Source organism: Rhinolophus sinicus, linkage group LG07 (assembly GCF_036562045.2).
Source record: "Rhinolophus sinicus isolate RSC01 linkage group LG07, ASM3656204v1, whole genome shotgun sequence".
NCBI classification, from domain to species: Eukaryota; Metazoa; Chordata; class Mammalia; order Chiroptera; family Rhinolophidae; genus Rhinolophus; species Rhinolophus sinicus.
This window is the reverse complement of record NC_133757.1, coordinates 112,823,569-112,839,957: the sequence shown is the minus strand read 5'-3', so window position 1 is coordinate 112,839,957 and position 16,389 is coordinate 112,823,569. Positions and strand designations below refer to the sequence as shown.

The 16,389-nt window shown below is 46.2% G+C and overlaps 2 long non-coding RNA genes across 2 annotated transcripts in view; one reads left to right on the top strand and one right to left on the bottom strand.

The window, feature by feature from the left end:
• The window catches only part of LOC141572755 (uncharacterized), a 147,320-nt gene that overhangs the window by 56,584 nt on the left and 74,347 nt on the right, over positions 1-16,389 (bottom strand). The gene's annotated exons all lie outside the window — the stretch shown is intronic.
• Positions 511-11,394, top strand: LOC141572751 (uncharacterized). Its single transcript, XR_012498210.1, has 3 exons — positions 511-828; positions 9,456-9,562; positions 10,037-11,394. It is a non-coding gene; the product is annotated as an uncharacterized LOC141572751 (long non-coding RNA).

Here is a 16,389-nt window from a genome sequence, read left to right as displayed (position 1 = left end):
CCAAAGCCCATGTACTACACGCTCTCAGAATGCTCCAGATGAGGAGGGGGTATAAAAGGAATGAGACTGTACATCCAGGGAGAGCAAGGAAAGGGGCGTGTAACACAGACAGCCCCGCCTCAGAGGCAGGAGGAGGGAGGGGGCTGAGGGGGACTGAGGGCAGCAGAGGGCCAGATGGATCTTCTGTTAGGAGTGACCAGTGCGGATCTTCCCTTGGCTCCCCTACTGGACTCTTCTCCTCGGTCTAGGCAACAGTGATGCCAGCCGGATCTGTCTCCAGGGCAGCAAACTGTGCCTCTCCCTCCCCCTCCAAGGAGAGTCAGGTTGTTAATAATAACAGTTACTCTAGCCAGGCCCCCTGCTAAGTTAAGCACCACTTTTTAAAAATCCTCACAAGATTCCTATGAGGTAAGTATTACTGCCACATTTTATAGCTGAGGAGATGGAGGGCTGGGGAGTTTCGGAACATCCCCAAGGTCACAAAGCCCCAGGTGTTAATGCTCACAGTTTGGACCCAGGCCTCCGAGTGAAGGCCACCAGGAAGCTTAACACCGTGTTCTACCAGACAGAGGTTGGTTGTCTGGATGACCGCGTGGCCCATTCATTGCTGGCACGCAGGAACCAACAGTGCCAGCCCCCAACACAGAAGAGGCAGGGTAGTCGCCCCTCCTGGAAGGAGGCTTGCTGACGGCGCCAGCTGGGCCCAGGCACCCACATGGGACCCTGCTGCTTGGGGACCTGGCCTGCGGACAGGTCCTGTCTGCTCTCGCTGGGCTTGGCAATCCCTGAGTAGGAAGGCAGCTCACGCCCGGCTGGACAGAGTTTGAGGTGGGCTGGGGCTGTGAGGCCCGGGATGGGTAAGCTGGGGAGGGAGGTGTCCAGGCTTCTGTGGGGGGTGGGCACCTCGCTTCCGCACCGCGTCACCATTTTCCTCCCAGTGGTCTGTTTGCTCCTCTGGTCGGAGCCGTGGCCCTGGGGGTGAGGATGGGAAAAGGGGGTGGTGGTGGGGAAGCCTTGCTCTTGAGCCGCCCAGACCCCTGAGGCTTTGTGTATTCGGACCCGGATACCCCACCTCCCTTTCCCGCCTCCCATTCCCGCTTTCTTTTCCCCTAACCAAAGTCCCAGTAGAGTATCCAGCAATTAGCACGCGAGGCGGGAGTGGAAGACCGCGGCAGGCGGGGTGGGGGCGGCGAAACCCCCCTCCCTTAATCGGCCCGCGCTCCCGCCTGCGCTGCCTTCGTGCGCCACCTACCGGCTGCGCGGGGCCACTGCGAGCCTGCCGGAGCTGTTCCCAGGCAGATCTTGATCTCCGTGGACAATAGACAATGGTGTGTTTTTTTTTTTTTTTCTGAACAATGATTTATTTTGGGGGGTGGGGAGAAGGAGGAAGGAGGGAGGGAGGAAGCAGCGTGTGTTTGTCATCGCTTTTGAAAAAATCTCTGATCTATCATTGTTTCTGCATATCCATTATATTGAAGACAAAAGAATCCCGTTCTGGAACAACAAAGCCAAGGGAACTGTTTTCTGTGGCTGACATTTAATTGTGCGCACAAGGTGCTACATTATCATGGGAAGAGATGGTAGAAGGGAGTAGGGCACAGCTTGGGTTCAAACCCTGACTTTCCTGCTTGAAGATGTGGGCTTTCTCACACGAGCCCCATTTTATATTGCCTTATATTATGCACTGCCCACAATTCGATGTTTCTATAGAGTTTTCCAACCCATCGCAAGGACTCCTTGTGGATTATTTTCATACCACCTCCGAGGTCTGTGCTTTGACAGCTAACAGTGATAATTATGCTTCGCTTCACAACCTCCCTGCCTGGTGCTTACCTACCGGATCCTAATTTTTAGGAGCTGTTAGGAACCTTGGAGAACACTTAGCCAACCCCCTTGATTTATAGATGAAAGAGGTAGAATACCGTGTCCAAAGTCACACAAATAATTAGAGATGGAAGCAGGACCAGAACCCTGCTTTCTGAGCCCTGCTTTCTTTTATGACCTGCTGTTGTTCCATGTCCTGATGTGCCGCCCCAAACACACCCACTTGCTCACCCTTGTGGCCTCCTTTCTGGCAGGAGAAATACACAGTGAGCTGCGCTGCACAAAAAAATGGGTGCTAACTCCGGGTGCGGGGGGAGAGGGAGGCAGGAGTGTACCTTTGCTTGGCGGTAGGCCCTTTCACTCCCCTTCTTACCCTTTCCCGTCTGCATAATAAGCAAGGGGTAATGTCACCTCTATTTATTTATTTTGTTATTTCCTGTAAGTGAATATGTAAAACCTATTGCAATGATCCAAAACTCTCCAGAAAATGCTTTTCCTGGAATTCTGGGCTTGAGCTCCTCTCTGGCCCAGTGCTAACCTGGGATGTCTTCCATCTTTGGAAACTGTGCTCAGTGGTCTCTTGGCAAATGTGGTTTGCCCTTGGGAACTGGAATTATACAGGTTTCCTTCTAAAGTTCACGAAAAAAATCCTTGGGAGGGATGCAGATAGCTGATCATACTACAGAACAGAGACATTTTTCTTCTGCCCCCTCCCAAAACATGTACAACAGGCAGCGCTCCCCTTTAAACTCTTAACTGTGTCACACTGAGACAGAAGAATCTTCAAATCTGAGATGAGAAGCTCAGTTAACATTTTTGCACATTCAAAATAAGTCAAGCCATCATAGAAATCTGCTTATATTAGAGGTTGTTCCGTCTGTGTAAAGCAAACAGCCCAATCTCGCAGCCTGCAGACAAGTAGACAACAGCACGTTTCAAAACAAAATGCCAGAACATTCCCTAACTCTCTTTAAACTGTCTTCTAAAAGCATAGAGGAAAAGAAAACACACTTGGGTTGCGAGCAATACCTAAAGCTTTCTGCTGGGTTTTGGTACTTTAAGAACTTTAGTTAATACAGGGACCATGTGGTATGTTAAATCTAACTCTCCTAGTTTTCATTTGTTCGTTCCTTTTTTTCCCTACCTGTAGTGATTCATCTCTACAAAAAGACCCACAATTCAATATTTTAATATGATAACCACACACCGATGACTTGTCTCAAGGATTTTGTGAGAATCAAATGTGATCAAATGAGATGATGCAGGTAAAAGTACTCTTAAAACCTAAAGTGCTCTTCAGATGTGCAGTATGAGTCCCATACACGAATGCTTGAGATTTGGAAAGTACTGAATCATTAATTAGAACAGCGCTGTGCTGCACAGTTGTAATTTGGCCCATTTTTCAGATAGGAATGTAAGGTTCCACGTCAGGGAGAAAGCTTCATGTAAATGTGAGCGTCCATCTTAAAGAAGACCCTCACATCACACTGGAATCTGGTAAATGCTAGAATACTGGTGACTCAGTGCTTCCCCAATGTCCTTATTTGGTAGCATGCAAATAAAAATGATCATTTTCAGATTTAGATGTTCTCAAACCGTGGTGTGAACAGCTATTTTTGCTTCTGCTTCAGTCACGGTTCTCTGTAGTAGAGAGTGTACTTAAGAGTTGTAAGAACTGCTTTTCCATTTGCAGCCTAAATTTAAATATGGACTACGGTAACGCAAGTACTCTCTTGGTCAGATGCAAGAGCCATCGTAACTCAATCCAGTACTGCCGGCACGTGGCCCTCATGTCTGTACCTGCAAGGACTCCACATCACTAACTGGACACGTACCAGACTATTTTGTACATATTACCTATTTACGTGCCACCTCCCTTTTGGACACCTCAAGTGATTTGCAGATGTTACATAACTAATTCTCTTAACATCTGTATTAGACAGAGATGGAGCCATTGTAGAAAGTGAAACCTAACCCAGTCAGCTGGCTTCTATATTACAGGCCCAAGAGATGAATAACCTTGTACCGAGCCCCCCAAGCAGAAATGATGTTACCGGAGGATGAGCAAATCTTGGAACTCAATTCCCCAGTAGTTGTTGTCCTATCTTACTACAACCCAGCCTGCGAGCAGGTTTGGTTAAAGCCGAAATTTACCTCCTGCTCGTGAGATTGGCTGCTGGGTCAGGGGAGTTTGGGATCCATTACCTGGTTTGACCCTCGGCCTTTGTACAGTCTGCATCCCCGGCCTGACTCCACAGCCCAGCCGTGACTAACTTCTTGTGACTGGGCCTTCAAATGTTAATGACGACGTCCCTTCCAGGATAACCAGTCCAGACTGGCCAGCTGCAAGAACGATTTCAGGTTGGCTTAAGCTAAACCATGTTCTCGTGTCTGTTCCCTTCCTCTTTTACAAAACCTCCTGTGGTTCCTTGGGGCCAGGTTGGTGGCTCTAACTTCTCGGAAGCTTCTGTTTATGGGGCTTTGTGGGGCAGCTAGATGAACGTCAGCTGGCGCTTCCTGACTGTCTAGGCTGCCCTCTCATGTCCCAGATGTTGAGGTGGACGTGAAGCTGACGCCAAATCCTGATGAAACATGGGACAGGATATTGCCACCGAAGCTGTCCTAAGAGCAGGTGGCTGGAGGCAGGAAATAAAGAAGGTGCCTGCAGGCGATGCACCCTAGGTGACTGGGCGTAGTCTCTGTGCCTCGGCCACCTGCCCTACATCCATCCCGGAGTGGGGCGCAGCCAGTAGGCCTCCTCGGAGGGTCTGCGTGTGCTGCTGCTGGCTCTTCCCCCATTCCCAGCCAGCTGAACTGTCGGTACTGAGGACTTCCGCCCCGTAAATGCTTGCAATGCAGGAAATGCCCAGTGGAAATGCAAAAATAATCATGTCATCTTTCACACATTTATAGTATTTGGGCAATGTTTCTAATAGCCACTGAGGGACAAGAGTTTATCTTTCTATCTTACATCTCATAAATCTTTTCCCTTTTTTCCATCACTAGCGTAAATTGTGCTTCGCCCAATAACAAGGTTAAAATTATAGTGCTTTTCATCATTACAGAGACGCTCTTCCCTATGATGGAGACGATGGCTGCATCTGAAGCTCAGCAAATTTATTTTATCTCTTTGCTTGTATCAAGGTAGCATCTGGAAGATAAGTAAGATTTTCACTTAGCTGTGCACAGGCTTTGTGCAAGACTGCTGTTTGTGTGCGCAAACACTTATGGGAGAGACCTGTAACCTAGGGGAGAGTCAATTAATCTGTGCCTCTGTTCTTCCAACCAAAACCCAAAAAACAAAAAAATGGGGTCGAGAGTGGGCGTGGGGGTGGGGAGAGTCATCTGAGGTATCTGGCAGTGGTGAGAAATCCAGACTGTGTGGACATACACAAGTTGTTTAACCTCTGAGCCTCAGTTTCCTCATTGGGGGAGAATAATAGTGCCTCTTAAATTCATTGTAAGAATTTAAAGTGACAGAATGTGTAAGGAGCTTCTTTAGTACAGTACCTGGCACATTGTAAGCCCTCAGTAAGTGCCTGCCAGCAGCAGTGTCAAAACAGTCAACCTCTTCCTATTTCCATGTGACAGCCCTCTGCCGTGGCAGGTCTCTAGAGCTGCCAGAAGAATCCATGCACCACCGTGGTTCCGTACTTCTGGCTCTGGTGTTAGGACGCCCCATTTTGGCTTCTGCTCGTGGGGCAGGGGGCATTCTCAGGCAGAATTGGTGACAAACAGGTGGAAACTCAAATGCGAGGCAGGAATGGGGTCTGGGCACAGTTAGGCCCCTTCTTTCTACTGCTGAGCACTGCTTCTCCTCACACAGGCCGGCATGCCGCTCTGGCCCGCAGCCTGCCACCCCACACCACACGGGGTCTCTCATGGAGCAATCTATGAGGATGCTCCTTACCTCCCCTCTGCCAAGCGCTTCAGCTCCACAGACTTCTTCCCCCCGCTCACACAGCTCCAGAAGGCCCAGACCCAGGTGCCAATGACCCCCCATCTTTGGCTGTGATAAGGTGGTTATCGACAACTTCTGTCCAGCTTTTCCTCATACCTGAATTGAAGTTTCATTTTGTCCTTCTTTTTAGAAGTACGTCGTCATCCAGCACTTTCTGCAGTGTTCTGTGCTTCTCCTTGAGGCCAGCTTGTTTCCAAATGTCTAGGAGACAGCTCAGTCCCCGTCTCCACTGAACGTCTAGTTTTTGATTGAGGGTTAGGTTAAGACATTTTCTGCCTCTCTGGATAAGACACAACCCATATAATCAGGCCGTCCTTCACTGAGGTGTTGGCCCTTCTCTCTGGAATACAAGACCAATACCACGCCAACCTCGCTCTCATTTCATCTCATTTCTTCAAGTGCCTTATTTTCACACTTGGTCAGACAGCTCTTCATTGCAGAAGTGGAAGGAACCCCTTTAGACGGGGTCTGAGCTGGAGCACAGCTCTCCCTCTGGAGCTTCAGGGTCTGCTTTCCTTCTCTGCGTTATGAAGTAAGCCCCAAGAATAGCCTGCATTTTCCTTTCTTAGGAAAGGAAAGCGCATGATGGAAACCAGAGTTCATGTTCAGGTTTTTGAAATCATGGCACATCATATGTGCTCACTACTTCCTCCTAGTCCTGATTCTCCTATCATCTGTCTATCCATCTATCTATCAGTTTATCTATCTGTCTAATCCATCATGCATCTATCATCTCTCTATCATCTATGCCTTTTTTTCTTTTGCTGGCTACTTCCTTACACTGACAGCTCTTTGGTAACGTTAGAACGCAATGGGGAAATGCCTGGAAATACACACAATCACAGTTATTCCTGAGGCTGGTATGAGTCAATGGCAGAACACAGTGGCGAAGCTCAGATACAGAGAAAACGCCGTTGTCTACAAAAGTCTGGATGCTGCTGATCAGTGATCACTATGTAGAAGATTAGAAAGGATGCCCATTATGATTCCCGCCCCCTTTGCAACCCCATCTCCCATTGGTCACTGAGTTCTGTTGTCCTTTCTTCACGGCATAATATCTCTTTCAACCATTTCTTTCTTTCCATTCCTGCTTTACTCTAGTCCTGGTTAAAGTCTTCATACCTCATGTCTGGTCCATTGAAATAGCTACTAACTGATCTGTCTACTTCACATCTTTTCTCTTTAAACATCGTCGTAAAAATGCCATCTGATTAACTTTGTTAAGACACTACTTTCTCCAAACTGTATTGACCCCCCTGCCCCTCAATCCTCCAATTTCCCTGGAGGACAATGTCCAAAATTCTCTTGGTATGATATTGGAACTCCCTACAAAGCAGGTTTCCAACTTACTCATCCATGTCCCACGTTTCTTGACTAAACTCGCACTCTCATCAAGTGGTTTTACTCCTTCTCATCTAAAATGTGCTCATGCCACTCCAATTCCTGGCTTTCCTTGTCCTTCCTGCCTTGGAAATTTCCCCCCGTTCTTAGAGATTGGAGTCAAATGCACTCCCAGCTTGACATAATCGCTGTCCTCAGAACACTCTGGGATGTTATTATTTGTACAGTTAATTTCACGTACTCAACCGACCTTTCTCTTCTAGTGTTGTGAGTTACTCCCTAGCTTTTGTATGCTTATCTTTTATCATATATCCCTCATGTCCTGGGTGGTGAGTTCCTCACAGATGGTCGATTCATATCCCAAGTTTCTTTTAAAGTATCTTACCTAGGTGTTGCACTAAGTAGACACTCAAGAATATTGGATTTAATTAACAGAAGAAAAAGCAGCTAAAAAGGACAACAAACCAAACAAATCATTTTCATCACCATCAGAGAAATGACGGGTCCAGAGTTCTATTTCTGTGCATGTGGAATTTGAGGGGATGATAAAGAATGTGTTTTTCATAGGATTATAGATCTAGAAAGAATCGTGTGAGGTCACGTTGTCCAATTTCTTCTAAGCCATCTAAGACAAGGCATCATATGCTTAAAGAAGCCACAGATAGAATTCCTTGGATCTTTTGGATACTTAAGTTTCAAAGTTGTGTCAACTCTCCCTGTGACAGTTCCCTCACTTGTCACTCTAGACCATGTCTTGAAATGTTAGTTTATCATAGCAATTCCTACAGTGCTTGTTTAAAATGTAAGATGCCAGGTTCACCCCAAAGTATAACAGTTTTGGGTAGAGGCACATGAATATGAGATACATACATATATATACAGTCTCCCAGGTAATTCTGATACAGGTGGTCTAGAGAACACACCATGGGGGGGGGATTAGTTTTCAGTTGATTTAACATTGAAATTTCTTTTTTAGTTCAGGCATATTGATTCTAAGACCATCTTCTGTGAACATGAAAAAGCAGCTGATTAACAGCTTTTCCTAATACGTAAGTGACCCTACATGAGTATTGTGAACCTCACCTCTATTCAGCTCTGAGACATGCTTGCTATCCACACATATTTATGGAGCAGCCATGTGCCAGGCATCACAGTGATGAGGAGAATGACTTAAGTACTAAGGTAGATAGGTCTTCCTCCTTGGGAGGCTCATAGTATAGTGGGAAGATGAAAGCCTATGATAACGACAGCGCTGACCTATCATCTCATCTGAAGTTGGTCGACTTTACGTGTGTTTGTGGCCGTCCAGCAGAAGCGGGGACTTGGGGTCCACGGCCCATGACACCAGGCAGAATGTGGGTACAACATGTCCCCTTGCTCTGGCTCCTGACTTTGTGCCTCCAGGGCTAATGAAAAGAAAGTGGCATCACCCTGTCACTCCCACAGCATCCCCAAAGCGATGAGCATTCGCCTTACTGAACATTTGGAATGACTAGCACTCAGTAAGGCATTTGGAGAGGATGTTGTTCCCTGTGTCCCCGCCTTAGACATGGCATGAGAGTGTCACAGTCCTTCCCCATCATGTAGGTGCCCGTGATTTCACTGCCACCAACAGTAAAGGCTGAGAGCCCTCTCCATTCATGAAGTCAATATTTAGTGAGTCCTCCAGTGTGTGTGCCACTTGCTAAATGATGGGATGAATAGAAAGATGAGTGAGGCACAGGTCCTACTCTTAAGGAACTTACAGCCTAGTGCAGAGATACGTCAAGTACGTAAATACCCTGTCGCAAAGTAGAATATAAGAAAATATACTAAGGGGCACCTTCCAGCCAGGATTGGGACCAGGCTGGGAGAATGGGGGATGGGAAATGATGGGGCTGTGCCACGGGGAGGCAAGGGCAGGTTTGGACATGTCCAGGTACAGGTCTTAGGGATGTTCTGATAAAGATGGCCAGTAAGTAGAAAACGCGAGCTTGGAAAGAGGTAAAGGCAAGAGACGCCACTGGCATATGAAGTTATCATGTTATCAAGAGTGTCGCAGGCTGAAAAAGGGGAACTGAAACATGAGTGACGGTTCAGAAAGCACACCGTGTTTTCTTACTGGGCCGCTCTGTGGTCACGGACAGGTTCGTCTTGCAAAGTCTGAAAGATGAATTGACATATTTTATTTTCTGATACAACTAATAAAACACATTGAATGCTTTCCTCTCGCTTTTCTTAGGCGATGCGCTTACAATATTTCCGTATAGTTTGACCAATGTCTCTACTAGACCTGTGAGAGAAAGCCTTTTTAGTATCAGATTAATGGTTCTCTGTCTGATTTATTCAGGAGAAAATGGAAGGAGGATAGACCGATGGAAAAAAGGAGAGAGGAGAACAAGAACAGATGTCTTTTCCATGGCACCTATGTTTGTTGATGACTGAAGGAAACAGCGTGTATCCTGATTGTGACTTGACTGGAATGCTGTGCTTTTTAGAAGTCTTGAAGGTCCCCTATGCTTGGCTACTGGATTAAAATCACAGTCTCCAAAACGCTGCCCCACAGTCCTAGTGTGCTTTGCTTCCTGTATTTTCTCGTCTTTTTTGATCGTCCTCTCTCCTCGTTTCTGATATAGAGAGTTGGGTTCAGTGATATTGGCTGCTTGCATAGGAGCAGAGGAAGGGGGCGGGAATAGGGTTAGAGCAAAACACCACAGTGTTGATTGGAACACTCCCATAGGGTAACTGTTACAGGCATATGCAAATGAAAAGCCATGTGCATTATCCTGTTCGAAGGCATTTGTGTCTCTTCCAAAGAACCCGCACAGCTGGATGCTGTCCTCCAGAAGGTCCTGTGGGATCCTTGCCAGAGCAGTTGATTTTCAAAGGCCTTGTGAGTTCTGTTTACTTCCTTGACATCAAGTTCCCCAGAAGAAAACGAGCCCTTGGGTCCCACAACTTAATTTAGGACCGTCACTGTGGCACAGCCTACAGCCCACCTGCCCAGGAAGCCAACTAGAATGATCCAGAGCCGAAAGAGGGATGAACCACGAGCAGGCATACTGCATTCTGGATCTGCTCTCGGAAACGCTCACGCAGCCGATGCTGAGCAGCTGTGGGTGAGAGGTGAGCTAATCGCTTCTGAAACACCCCATTTGGTGAAGTGGCCCTTTGTTTGAGATGACTCCCAGAGTAAAAGCAGGTTAGCATCACCATACCCACTGGTCTGACAGAGCAAACACAACAGCGCTGCGAGGTGAGGAGAGGTGAAGAGAAAATTAGTGAAGCTCAAGTGGGGTAATTGGAAAAGCAGAGGGAAGGCAGTAAATTACGCCTCTTTTACTTAGTTTAGTTATCATATCCTAAGAAGGGATGAAATAGGTCAGCGACTCGCAGACAAAAAGCAAGGTCAGAAAGAGGGCGTGAGCTAAAGGCTGAGCTCTGCCACCACTGCCGAGGGCCAGCCGGAAAGGGGCTGCTCGTGTCATGCTTAGAGAGAGAAACAGGACAGAATAAATAAACAGAGTGGTCTGTGATATCTGGAGGTCTTTCTCCTGTTATTGGAGCCTAGACCTGTCGGTAGGGAACAGGCTGGGAATAAAAAGTCTCACAAATGGAGGAGCAAATCAAGACAGGCGTCGTGATTCTTCACGCGGGTTCTGGACTGCTTGCATTTGACCTCCCGACAAGCGTCCTTGTCCTGTGACCTGTGACCTTGGGAATTACTTAGCCTCTTTGTGCCTCAGTTTCCTGATGTGTGATAAGGAAATGCTTGTGCTGACAGCACCATCCATCTAGGGCTGTTAGAACCATTCCTAGCACTTAGAAAACATGCAGAATGGTGAGTTGATAAACACTTCAGAGCATGATTTTCAATGTCCTTGAGGGCATTCTGGAAACCTGGGGAGGCTTTTTGTGGCTTTTACAAGGATAGGGGGTACTACTGCCATTTAAAGGATGGAGGCCAACAACAAAAAATTACCTTGCATCCCACATGACTTTTGAGTCCTACAGGATATTCCTGTACGTGAAAAACTTGACTAATATTATTGGAACTTAGAACCTAACTCAGTTTTTAAAATTTATCTGAGGTCTTTTTGCATTGTTTTAACATACACTGAATTTTATACAAGCATACGAATCCAGATGATTAAACTCTGCTTTGTTCAGAGTATTGTCAAGAGCTGGTCACTGTTTCAGAAAACCACATCACGGACGTCAAAAACAACCACTTGTTTGGGCTGCATTTATAACTATAGGTGACCCTTGAACAACATGTGTTTGAACTACGTGGGTTCACGTGTACGTGGATTTTTTTCAATAAATATGTACAGTACTGTAAATATATTTTGTCTTCCTTATGATTTTCTTAATAACATTTGCTTTTCTCTAACTTATTTTATTATAAGAATACAGTATATAATACATATAAATAACACACAGAATATGTGTTGATTAACTATGTTATCAGTAAGGCTTCTGGTCCACAGTCAGCTATTAGTTGTTAAGCTTTTGGAGAGTCAAAAGTTATATGAGCCAATAAGGGGTTACTATCCAAAATTTATATATATATATTTTTAAAAACTCTCTAAAGAGGACATACAGATGGCCAACCAACATATGAAAAAATGCTCAGTGTCACTAATCATTAGAGAAATGCAAATAAAAACTACAATGAGATGCCACCTCACTCCTGTCAGAATGGCTATCATCAATAAATCAACAGTAAGTGTTGATGTGAATACGGAGAAAAGGGAACCCTCCTGCACTGTGGGTGGGATTTCAGATTGATGCAGCCACTATGGAAAACAGTATGGATGTAGCTCAGAAAATTGAAAATACAGAAATTCCACTCCTGGGTATCTACCCAAAGAAAGCCAAAACACTAATTCGAAAAAATATATGCACCCCTATGTTTATTGCAGAACTATTCACAATAGCCAAGATATGGAAATAACCAAAATGCCCATCAGCAAATGACTGAATAAAGAAACTGCGGTACATTTATACAATGGAGTATTACTCAGCCATAAAAAAGAATGAAATCTTACCATTTGCAGCAACATAAATGGAACTTGAGAATATTATGCTAAGTGAATAAAGTCAGATGGAGAAACACAAATACCATATGATCTCACTTATATGTGGAATCTAAAGAACAGAATAAATGAGCAAACAAAACAGAAACAGACTCAGAGATATAGGAAAAAACCTGTTGGTTGCTAGATGGGGGAGAAGGTGAAGGGATTAGCAAGAGCAAATTAGTAGACACAATACAGTCATGGGTATATGAAATACAGAAAGGGGAATATAATCAGCAATGCTGTAAAGATCATGTAAGGTGCCACGTGGGCACAGGACTTATCAGGGGGATCACTTCATAGACTGTGTAGATGCCTGACCACTGTGCTGTGCTGTACACCTGAAGCTGAAGTAGAATAACACTGAATGTCAACTATAATTATATGCATATATATGTCTATGTACTCACGGGATGTGGACTACAGCATAAGGAAGCTAGTCAATGGTATTGTAACAGCTATATAAGATGTCAGAGGGGTAGCAGCCTGGGGGAGAGGGGTCATCACTTTGTGAAAGGTGTGAATATCTAACTATTATGTTGCTTTGTACACCTTAAACTAAAAAAAAAGTTATATGAGGATTTTTGACTGCATGGGGGTGGGGGGGTTGGTGCCCCCAACCCTCACGTTGCTCAGGGATCAACTATGGTCCACTCTTGGGGCCTCTCCACATGAAGTCCAATGATTTGTGATTTCTACTGTCACAATGCACTGTGCCTGAGCATTTACATATTGAAATGCCCATTATTTTATTAGAAGCAATACTGCGACTTTCTTTTATATCAGTTAAGGCATTGGGTTGATTTCTTTTTGAAATGTCTGAAGGTGAGTTACGTTTACTAATTTTGTTCAGGAAAGTAAAGGGGCATTACAAAACACTTGTCATAATAAAGAGGGCTGAGCTCTGATAGGTTTGAAAACCATAGCTTTTTAGAGCCACACTCACCACAGTCATAACTGCTGCAGTTTCCAGAAATTGGCGCCTGAGACAAGAGAATTGAAACCCAAAGAGAAAGAAGATTGTTTGATACCAAACCCAGACCATACCCACTGGAGCTGGAGGTCAGCATACAAAAAGGGGTCTGTGCCCTGTAGCTCTGATAGCATAATAAATTGGTGACGACACTGGAGAGCCCGTGGGAACCACCTGAGCTGGAACGCAGCAAGAATGTCAGCAAGGAGAATGAGCCCTGCTGGCAGCTGGAAGAGCAGGTTGACGAAGCCGGAAATTTGACCAGCGTGGGGCGTTAATGAAAAAGTCTGTTATTGGACAAGGTTACTTTGGTGCAATCAGAACAGATGTCAGTGGCTGAGGCCTTTGAGCAGCTAACATTGACCCGGGGTTGGAGGATGGATATGTACTGGGTTCTGGAAAGACCATAGAGAGTTGAGTGAGAATAGCTTTGCAGGGTCACTGCAGGGCATGTCCTGGCTGTTTTTCCGGAGGCTTTTTCTTGCCCTTTCCCTACTCTGTTCTGAATCCAAGGGGTGTGACCCCTGTGGTGTGGTTTTCCAAGGCTAAAGGCGGGAAAGCACTGACGGGAGCCTGGAGTGGGGTAGGAAGGGAGGCACAGGTACTTCCTCCCCTCCCTCTCTGCAGCTGCACGACCTCTCTGGCTCCAGGTGTTATCGGGCAGGTGCATGTGGCTCCAGCCTGCACCTGATGACAACACCCCTGAGCCCTGGAACCTCCATCGCTCTCCCATCTGCTCTGCGGTCCTGTCAGCCTCCTGTCTTTGCGATCTCTTCATTTCTCACTGCCCCCTGGTTGGCCTCTCGCTTCTTCCATCCCTAGATCAAAGCCCTTCTGTTTCAAATTCTCCAGTGGTTTCCGTTTCCTGGTTAGATCCTGACCGATAGAGACACCGGTCTTATGAGCTGGTCAGCCCTGATTGGGGCAGAGCTTTAGGGACCAGCTGGAACACCTTGCTGAGAGAGCGCTGTCGGAAGGCAAGGGGTCTTCAGGAGAGAGGGGCCTGTGCTTGCCTGATCCCATCCTCTCCAGAATCACATGAGCTGTGTCTAAAGGGAGGAAGTTTAACAGGGGAGTTGAATCAGGGGAGGAGGAACTAGCTAAAAAGGTCACTAAAATGGCAGCACCTAGGACACTGGCCGAAGGAGAAAGCTTATCTTAGAAACAGCTGATGCTGGGGGGGCTTATGAATCACTGAATCACTGAATTACTCTTGGGCCCATATAATGTTTGTGCCTTGTGTCTGGTTTCAAATAGAACAGAGAACAATGTCGAGTACCTCTAATTTAATATTCCAATAATATTTCCACCACATCAAGTCCCCACTAGGACAAATATATACAAATGAATCGTTATAATTTTTCCCCCTTACCCCAGCCAAGCCACTTGGGTCTCTGCTAAGAAATGATGAAAGTGATAACACAAAACAAAGCATACATTATAAGGTAATTTTAAAAATAAAAGATTTCCAGGAGATCCTTTGTTGTACTGGAAGGGCACACGCTGCCTTTTTAAATGACTTTGTGTTTTCCCTTTTGGGTAATCAGGGAGAGTAACGCAACCCAAATAATCCTTGGCTCTGGTGAGGTCATCACTTAGTTCCTGCTGACATGCTGAGCAGGTCACAGAGCCCAGGATCTCACAGGGAGTGCAGACAGCCCTGGAGACACAAGAGAAGGCGTCATTCAGAGAACCGGAGCGTCATGTTTGAATCCGGTTGTACAGACCCCATCTCCACGCTGGGAATGGGGACCAGGGCATACCTGTATCACAGGTACTGCAGACTACAGTGGGGGAGAGAAGTGCCATCTGGGACTGTGTCCTTGGGGGATGTGATTTTTCATGCTGTGTAATGAACCTGCAATAGGGAAGGGCATTTCATTGTGGGTTTTACTGCACCAGGCAATTCTGACAGGTATATGGATACTTATTCCAACTCACAGACATAAGATGAAGACAGGAGTGGGGAAGCTGCCTGGCTTGCAAAGATGTATCTGGGGAGAAGATTTAACACCAAACATTCAGAACAAAGAATAGCAGAGTAAAATTATAAAGTCCGAAGGTCATTTACTTATTTGTTCTACTCCCTTCACTAGGAACAGGGCTGCAACCAAAAATTATGTAGTAGTTAAAAACACCGCCATAAATTGTATGACACTCCTCCCATTAAAATGTGGGATCCATAGCTCCCCTTGAGGGGAAGTGGGGGGAGGGGTACATGCTTTGACCAGTAGAGGACAGTGGAAGTGACAAAGTGGGACTTCTGGGGTGGGATCACAAAAAATCATGTAGCTTTCACCCTGTTAGCTGGAACACCATTTCTCAGAGCCATCAGCTGCCCTGTAATGCGCCCGACCACCCTGAGGCTGCTACATGGAAAGGCCACATGGAGGCCCTCTAGCTGATGGTCCCAGTGGGGCCCAGCCATCCTAGCAAGGTGTCAGACATGTGAATGAATTGGCCCATCGGCCAGGTAAATATCTTTAAGAAGCTTCCATCGATGCCCACAAAACAGATCAGCCAGCTGAGCCCTGCCCAACTTCTTGACTCACAAAATCATGAGATGTAATAAGATAGTTGTTTTTTGAAGCCACTCAATTTGGGGGCAATATGTTACGCAGTAATAGCTAACTAGAACCTATCCCTCACTAGATCCATTTCTAGTCTAGTCCCAACTGTATCTGAGTCAGTAGACCTCACCACTTAGTGATGCTCCAATGGCAAATAGCCATCAGCCCCTTTCACCAGAGCCTGTGGCAAACACTGGTGATGTGCAGGGTGTGAAGTATAAGGTTGTGTGTCTGACGGCAAGGAGCTGATAAAATAATAATTATGACAGCACTTATGAAATGACTGCTGTGAATCAGGCGAATGATTCTCCACGTTGGCTGGTGCGGAAACAGCAGCGTCAGCGTCCGTTAGAAGTGCACATCGTCAGGTCCTGGCCCAGACCGACCGAACCAGAAACTCTGGGAGTGGGCCCAGCAGCATATATTTTACTAAGCCCTCCAGGTGATTCTAAGGCGTGCTATAGTCTGAAAGTCACCTTCGTCGGTACTTTCCCTCGTAGAATCCTCACTGTAACCCAGGGTTTTTCAGCCTTGCCGCGACTGACATTTTGGGCACAGTAATTCTTGCTGTGGGGACCATCCTGTGCATGACGGGGTGTTTAGCAGCATGCCTGGCCTCTACCCACTAGATGCCAGTAGCACCTCTTTCCCCAGTTGTGA